This window comes from Bactrocera tryoni, chromosome 1 (genome assembly GCF_016617805.1).
Source record: "Bactrocera tryoni isolate S06 chromosome 1, CSIRO_BtryS06_freeze2, whole genome shotgun sequence".
NCBI classification, from domain to species: Eukaryota; Metazoa; Arthropoda; class Insecta; order Diptera; family Tephritidae; genus Bactrocera; species Bactrocera tryoni.
The window spans coordinates 45,240,199-45,249,197 of NC_052499.1; positions in this window are offsets into that span (position 1 = coordinate 45,240,199).

Consider the following 8,999-nt stretch of genomic DNA (forward strand, 5'->3'; position numbering starts at 1 on the left):
ACTTTGAGTATATGTTTTTATAATGTATATTTTGTGAGCGTGCGCTTCTTTGTATTAACTTTCGCATAATAAATTAAAATATTTTCTGCACTCAATTCTTCACGGGCAATTTATTGCAGGCTCTTCTTAGCCAACCATGCGGTTGAGCGCACTGCCTCTCTTTCTTCTTCTTCTTCCTACTCTTCCTATCGTCTTGGTTGTGAGCTGCTGCAAAGCAAATGCGATTTATAATGAAATTGAAGCAATATGTTGTTGGCGCTGTCGTTCTGCCGCAAAGCATTCTATAATTTCAATTTGTCAAATATGAGCGTTAGCAATAAAGTCTCGATAGTTTTAATTTCCAGTGCAAAATTAATTGCTATAAATTATTTGCGAGCAGAAAATAATTGAAATTGGCAAATATATATAGTGAGCCTTCAAGGCCAGTATGGTGAAGTAAAATAAATGTGCACTTGAAGCAAAGCAATCAATTAAATCGTGCTCTTCTCATCATTCAAGATTTTCTCTTTTCCGGCTAAATGTGCTTAAGTCATTTTGGTTATTTTGCAATAAATACTTGTATATATGTATTTTAAATAAATGTCAGAGGATTTACTGTACAAATGTATCCACAAACTTATTTATTAATCGGATTTGCTATTTACAACAAAAGTGTTTTATGCTGCCTTCACTTTACGACGCAATCCGTAAACAGTCCATTGATGTAAGCAATTGCATTTTGCTTAAAGCTAATCTCATTGAATCGGCCGGGTGAGGAAACGTGACTAATAAAATCTCAGCTTATTGGTTTATTTTTGGCACGCTTGCCAGACATCTAAAGCCAAGCGCATACATACGCACTGACATTCTTACAGATAACCACCCTAGCATATGCCTACATTTGCCGTTCTTTTTGTATGTGTGAGTCGGACACACCCGCCTACAACTGCCACTTATGTATATGCCATAGACCGTTTTTAAGTGGAAAATAAAGTTGGAATTTATTACATTTTATGCTACAGCAAACCTGAATACACGCCTCTTGGGTGGATAGGGGCTGTTGCAGGAAATGAAGTTTGAGATTAGCCTCTCTGACAGCGCTTTATTTTATTTTGTGAAATTTTAAAATTTCGTTTGGTCACAAATGGTGATGCCAATGTGAATAAAAATATTATTTTTAAATTAAAATACTTCAATATTACTAAAAGTAGAAATATTAAACCAAAGTAAGAAAACCGTTGACTTCGATTACACTCAAGTCATATTATACTTCACAGGTGCATTTTTATGCCAACTATAGGTAAAACTAAATTTGAAAACAGAAAACATGTTTCTTGTTATTTCTAGCGACGGTGTTAAAAATAACTTTTAAGTCAAACCGATTTTTAAATCGACAAAACGCTTGGAGCCAATCACAAATTTCTTGAGACGACTAATGTCCGTTTCGCCTATCTCTTATGGTTCGCCGAAGGTAAGACTGCCGAGATGTTTCATCCTCAGTCTTGCAAAGGATGGTCCCTGGAGAATAAAATGCCTAGATATTTCCACCTCTCGCTTCTCCACACAACTTTAACAATTTGCGTCAAGACTTTTAGCTTTGCTGCATGAATGAGACTTGGAAAATGTCTAGTAAGAATGCGTACAGTTGCGGCGGATGCTAATGGCATGTAGTTCTACGCGTCGAAAGGACCTCGTAGTTAAATAGTGCCTTCTAAGCTAACGTGAGGTGGATTGGTCCATTGCTAGCGCGAAGTTGTGGATGGAGATCCAACTCAGCCCTATTTCAACGTAAGCATGGCAAGAGTGCCCCTCTGACTGGCTCATCAGCTTGAAGTTCCCAGGGTTTCCGCTGGAATCAAAAACCCAAGCGAGTTTGGTGTTGAGGTAGCTAGATGTTATTTCTAGTGAGGTGAGACACTCTTTGCGCTAGTATCGCTGCTCTGCATTCCTAAAGTAAGCTCACCTCTATGAAAGAGGCTGTACTTCGTAGCAATACGTCTATCACCACCTAAATAACACTACAGTGGACACATAGCCTAAAGCTATGATTGAGAAGGGTTCCTTACAGAAAACTCTCCCTCCAACCTACTTTCCTTGCTTCGAAAAAGCTCCCTGTTCCCTATTCACAAGTCCATCTTCGGTGTGTGAGCAGCCAGGCGTAGCCTCTGCATTGAGTAAAGGATGAGAGAAAATCGGCGTGTTTTTGTTCGGATGTCTTCATAGAGCTTATTTCGCAGCAATGCACCTGCCGGCAGTATTCTCGTCTATGTGCAAAATGGTATTATACATTATTATAAGTGTGGTACGCAGTGCATCAAATATACCCTCTTTGGCCCCTTTGGACACGTTCAAGCTTCGTAGCTAGTGTAGTCTTTTCGAGCACCCTCCACTGAAAGTATATACTGTAGCACATTATTGACTTTACTATGATATTGTGGAGCAAAAAAACCATCTGTGGTGAGAGACCTAACCTTTTATGTCTTCTAGGAGAAGCAATCCATGTCTGCCTTGTTGTTGAAAACGGTTTCAAAGAAGAGAATTCTTTATCCCATGTTTATCAATCAAAAAAGCATCTTTGATCTGAATAAATTATTTTTTATTTATTTTAAATTAGTTTTAATAGCTTCGGAATTGGCAAAATTCCTTCAGTTCAGTGTAGCTTTCGGAAATCTAATAAGAAGCAGAAAAAACGTTACCCTCGGTTGCACGGAAGCTAGTACATTCAAAAGTGATTTTTTTATAAAAAGTATACAAAGATACTTTCCCTACATTGTAGTCGGTAAGATTGAATGGCAGCTATGTGTTATAGTTGTCCAATCTGAACAATTTCTTTGGAGATTGTAGTAATCCCTTGGATAAAACTCCTTGTCAAATTTTGCTACGTCCTTTTCAAATACCAAGTTTTCCTATAGAGCTGATTTAATTTCTAGGTGTACTTTCGGCAAAATTTTAATACGTCATGGTCTGTAATATCTTTTCATTATATTCAGTAATGTTTACTGAAATGTTGAATGTTTACTAATTATTAAATTTTATTTGGGGTACTCACAACCCGTCGTAAAGTATCGTAAAATCGTAAAATTATAAATTTTTACACTTCTTAAAAAAAATGTTGATGGATTTCATACAAAAATGAGTTTACACATTTACAATTCTCAATGCTATGTTTTCGAATCGTTATAATTTATAACTTTATGATACTTGTGAAAACCCTAATTATGAAAATAATCGTTCTCCAATTGCAACTTTTCGTTCGCTTTTGATATTTTATGGTTGAAAAGCTTCGTTCTCTGCTCGCTATTCGTCAAATTGCTCAAAATTTCGAGCTTAGCTTTTTTTTGCATAATCTTCAAATGCCAATAAGACAATGAGCCGCACGAAATAATGAAAATATTGCTGCTGTTCAGGCAAATGTAGCTGAAGACCGCAATTTGTCGAATCCAATAAGGTCTCAATCCACAACCCTGCGAAATTTGAGAAACTCGGCTTGCACCATAAATGTCATGAATTTGTTGATTTTGCCTTGGAACAATTTGAAAACGAAAATATTTTTCTAAGTAAATCATCTACTCCGATGAGGCTCACTTTCATCTAAGTGGTGCCAAAAATAAACAAAGCTGTCGATTCTGGTGCGAAGAAAATCTACAAATTATTCATGAACCACCATTACATTCAACTAAATTTAAATATTGGTGTGGTTTTAGTTTGGTGGAATCATCGGTCCGAAATGAAGCTGGTGACACTGTTACTGTCTGTGGAGAGTGGTTTAGATCGATAATAACCAACTTTATATGGACGCAATTGGAAAAAGTTGGTCTTGACAACAACTGGTTCCAACAAAATGAAACTACGTGCAACACAGCACGAGAAAAGTTTTGAGGTTTAATTATTTTAAGAAATTGTGACATTGAATGGCCTCCTAGAAGTTGTGGTTTCACACTCTTAGACTATTTCTTGTGGGGTTATTTGAAGACAATGGTCTTTAGCAATAAACCGGACTCTTTTCAAGCTTTAGAAGCCAATATTGAACATTCATGAGATATGATTTGATTTAGTGGAAAAAGTACTCGAAAGTTGATTGTATCGATTATGTTTCACATTAAGAAAAATCATTTGAGTTTCCTAACCAATTAGTGTGGTTAATATACCCTGAACAGGGTATATTAAGTTTGTCACGAAGTTTGTAACACCCAGAAGTAATCGTCGGAGACCCTATAAAGTATATATATAAATGATCAGTATGTCGAGCTGAGTCGATTTAGCCATGTCCGTCTGTCTGTTCGTCTGTCCGTCTGTCTGTCTGTCTGTCTGTCTGTATATATACGAACTAGTCCCTCAGTTTTTAAGATATCGTTTTAAAATTTTGCAAACGTCATTTTCTCTTCAAGAAGCTGCTCATTTGTCGGAATGGCCGATATCGGACCTCTATAACATATAGCTGCCATACAAACTGAACGATCGGAATCAAATGCTTGTATGGACAACTTTCACATGCAAAGATATATTCACGAAATTTGGTACATAATATTTTCTAAAGCAACAATGTAATCTCCGAAGAAATTGTTCAGATAGGTTGACTATAGCATATAGCTGCCATACAAACTGAACACATAGTTACTAACAGAATTGCACCTGTGAAAGGTATTTAGCTTCGGTGCAACCGAAGTTAACGTTTTTTCTTGTTTTTGATTATAAACCATATCACACTGTATAAAAGTTTTCCATACAAGGAAAACAAATGAAAAGAAATCATGTCATTCTCTTTGGAAAACCCTCTCCCATATAAGGACTTGAGTAGGATCGGTAAGTTTGTGCTTTATATGTTCGATATCGTTGTTCCGACAAATGACCAACATCCTGTGTAGAAAGGGACGCATCCAAAATTACAGGCCGATATTTTAAGAACTGAGGGCCTAATTTATACCACCACTAAATCGACCCAGCTCGACATGTTGGTCATTAGCTATATACATATGTATATGTACTTTCAAGAGTCGACGTTTAAGGCGTTATAAATGTCATGACAAAATTTGTAAACACCATTTAAGATATTAAGACATGATGAAATATTTCACAATTTGGATTTTCGGATATTTTGAAAAATAATTATATTGTTTGTAAATTTTGAAAAATGTTTAAACTTTCTTGTCAATAAATAAATGGCGCTGAAATGCAGTCAAAACACTTATACCGTATAAAAACTCATATTTGCATGCAATTTGCACCTCGAAATAGTAATTTCCTAAATAGCGCATATTCTGCCAAATTATTTGAAAAGTTTCAGCCAATAAAGAGATTGACCATATGTTAATTATTGCTTTTCAATTTCTTTTGTAAACACATCCACTTTAATTTTCATGCTATTGGCTTAATTGGCGGATATGTTCAAAGTATTGCTTCCATCAGCATTTTGTGTATTTTTACTCACTTATTGTAAATAAAAGCTCACCCGCGCCTACAAATATGTACATTAAAACAACAAAAAAAGTCGAATAAACAAATAAAAAGTTTAAATTTGTTTACTTCCTGCTAAAAAGTGTGTGTTAAATAAATTAAATTTTTTAAGCGCTTTTTACTATTTACAAATTTTTATCGCCACTGTATACAAGTAGCTAAATGTTTGCGGTTTTCAGTGATTTAGCATATCCGATAGCCAAAGCACAAGTCTTTATAAGTGTTTATGCAAGTGTGTAGTGTATAAATGAGTAAATATTTGTAGAGTGAGGTGAAAGTGAATGTAAAACAACACATATTGCATTTTGCTTTGCGAGTTTTTCATTCATTGATTATTTGTAAATAAGTGTATTGCTCGTTTAAAATGAGATGTTGATTTATTTGAAGCGAATGCACGAATTTTTTGCTTTGACCAAAGTTTGTTTACAACAAGTTTTCGTGTAGCATTTTTTATTTAAAACCTATTGCAGCTCAAAAAAATTTATTTTTTTGAGTTTGATTCATAAAATTATTCAATGTTACTTTAAATTAAGTGGAATTAAAAAAAATATTATACAGATTTTTTCTTGAAAACTTCAAAAGCTCTTTTTGTGCAAACTTTAATTTATACCGAATTTATGTACAATTTTTTTAGTGTGTTCAGTAAGGTTTGCAATTTCAGCATGAAACATTTCACTTTGGTGCAGCGCTTGGACATTGTCCAATGTTATTACGCAAATTCACGTTCTCGAAGAAATCGTTGAAAGGCCGTTCCAACTTCTCAGATGAGACCCTTTTTTGCCTTAATGACTTCGGTAAAAAGCAATGGCAACGCATCAAAAATTTATTTGTCCGACAATAATTCACATCTTAATTCATATAAACTAATCTGCATAATTCAGTGTATTTTGACCGACATAAACGGTTTGAGGTCAAGTTGAAAGCCAGAGGTCATAAGGACCAAAGGCATATCGTGACTAGGAATCAAAAGAGGAATCGTGACTAGGAATCAAAAGAAGGAAAGAAAATGTTTTCACGCAAGAAGATATTTTACACAATGATCGACCAGGTAGTTTGGTAGAATCTAGAAAATCGTATTTTGCATTTACGTGGACCGAATTTCCCACATTATCGGTCTTTAAAGTATCCAATGTTAACCTTGTTAAGATATTTTACATAAATATACCGGTTTTAATTAAGTTTTGACATTACGACATATTATTATCAGAAAGAAGATATTTTGCGAGTTTCATTAAGAAATTTGCTAGATTTACTTTTCTTTAAGAAGATTTATCTTTTCCTCTTCTTGAAAGAAAATGTCGAACAGATCACGAGCTCCAATTTCAGGCAATAAATAGACGGTCGCCTTTGACGGTTACGTTCTCACTGGAATGATTTTTGATGAAATATGGAGCAATAATTCCACAGGTTCATAAACCACACCAAACCGTTGCTTTTTCTTAATGAAATGGCACCGCTTGAATCTCTTTAGGTTTCTTTTTGTACCAAATTCCGAAATTTTGCTTGTTTACATACATATTGAGCAAGAAATTGGTCTCATGGCTGAACAAAAATTAACTCGAAAACGTCGGATGTACTTGAAACTTTTCAAGAGCCCATAGAGCGAAGCGATTTGGCTTGGGAAGGTCGAACGGTTTCTGTTCTTGGACAAGTTGTCCTTTGTACGCTTTCATTTTAAGATTTCGACGTAAACGATGCGCAAAATCGTTCTATACGTCAGTCCGAGTTGTTGCGAACGGCGCCGGATCGACTCTCCACGGTCTTCGTCCACACTCTCAGCTACGACTGCTATATTTCAGTTCACAGCATACCAAATTACACTTTCGTTTCTTCTTGTGAAACCCAGTTAATGTGAGTTTGTAGGTTTTCGATGAATGACGTTTTGTGGGCGATGGTCCGATTCAATCCATCTTTAATAATAACCTTTTAATGCTGCCAGTATTAACCATAGCTTATGGTCCCAACAAAAAAATTTATATGGAATAAGCACCTCCATAACGACACAGTAGTTTAAAAAACATATTGTTTAAGATTACTTTAATGTGGTAGAATATTATTCGGTTCAATACTTACAGTACTGTTACAATATTTAATATTTATAAGAATCTTTGAAAATACTGTTCTCTGAAGAATAGCTGCGGTAAATACTAAAAGGATCTGCATATCTGCGAATAGTCCTAGCTGCTGGGGTTGAAACAACATTGATATTGAGCTTATTATCCACTTCCGGTTCCAATAAAATCTAAACCGTTTCACTAAATTATCGCGCAGCACATTAGATGCCATATTTATTGCTAGTGATAACAGTAAAACATGAGCTATTTGCTTAAACGATCGAAGTTTAAGGTGCACAACAAATACAAAGCTTTTCCGACACCCAATTTATGTAACTAACGAGCGATTAGCAGTTGGGGGCAAGGAGACAAGCAATGACAAGAGCTCCAGCACAGATAAGTACATATATATGTATGTTTGTATGTAAGTATGCGTACACAGCAGCAAGCTCAATTCATAACTAATCATAATCGCTTTCGACGCCAGATCAACATTAGCGATAGCAACAACAAAAGCACCATATCGCCCACAGCAGCGTTTGTGTATAGAAACACACAAAAGATTGGCGCACATACACATACAAGCAAACATTTCATCACATCGCCGCACATCAACTGCGGAACAAACTTATCAATGGAGCGGTGAGTATGATTGATGATGATTTAACGAAAAGGAGCTCGAAGTAAAATAACTTAGTATTTAAGAATGCGCACATGTGTAGGTATGGTAGGTGGCCAATTGTCGTAGCTCAGCGCTTGGAAGGGAAATTTCAAAGCGCCTCAATATTCAACGTTAAAGTATTATTCAGCAAAATTTCGCCTGATTCAGAAAATTTGCGTAAATAAAAATTACAAACAAGCATGCACCTACTTACATAAATATGCATATACTTGTATATGTACATTAGAGCGGGTCGATTTGTAGTAGACAGAAAAACGAAAAATCGCATATACGGCAAATGTTCTACAGTTCATTCTAAGTAACTGCTTAGCCTTAACAAACCGTTTTTTTATATACAAAAAATTAGAGAAAAGTCTGTTTCATATTATGATGACTTGTTAAGACCTTGAAAGTTTGCGAGTTTGCTCTTCGTTCGTTGATAAAAGAACAAGAAAAAAAGTCTACTTTGGCTTTAATATCTTTTACATCTTCCATATGTGTATCTTTATAGCATAAAACGGTTAAGAAGATAATTTTCTCAATTTTTATCGCTCAGTTTATATGACAGGCTATTGTGGTCCGATCTGCACAATATGCTCAGCGGTTGTGTCTTAGTTAATAATCTACAACAAATTTCGTGAAGATACCATTTCAAATCAAAAAGCTTTTCATAAAAAGATTTGAGTTGGGTGGGTCATATGGAAAATTTCACATCCATAACTAACATATAACTGAGGGTTTAGTTCGCGTATAAACAGACAGATAAACAGGAGAATGGCTATAATGTTATATAGGATCTCCGACGTTACCTTTTGTGTGTTACAAGCATCGTGTGTTGGTCTAAAATGCTA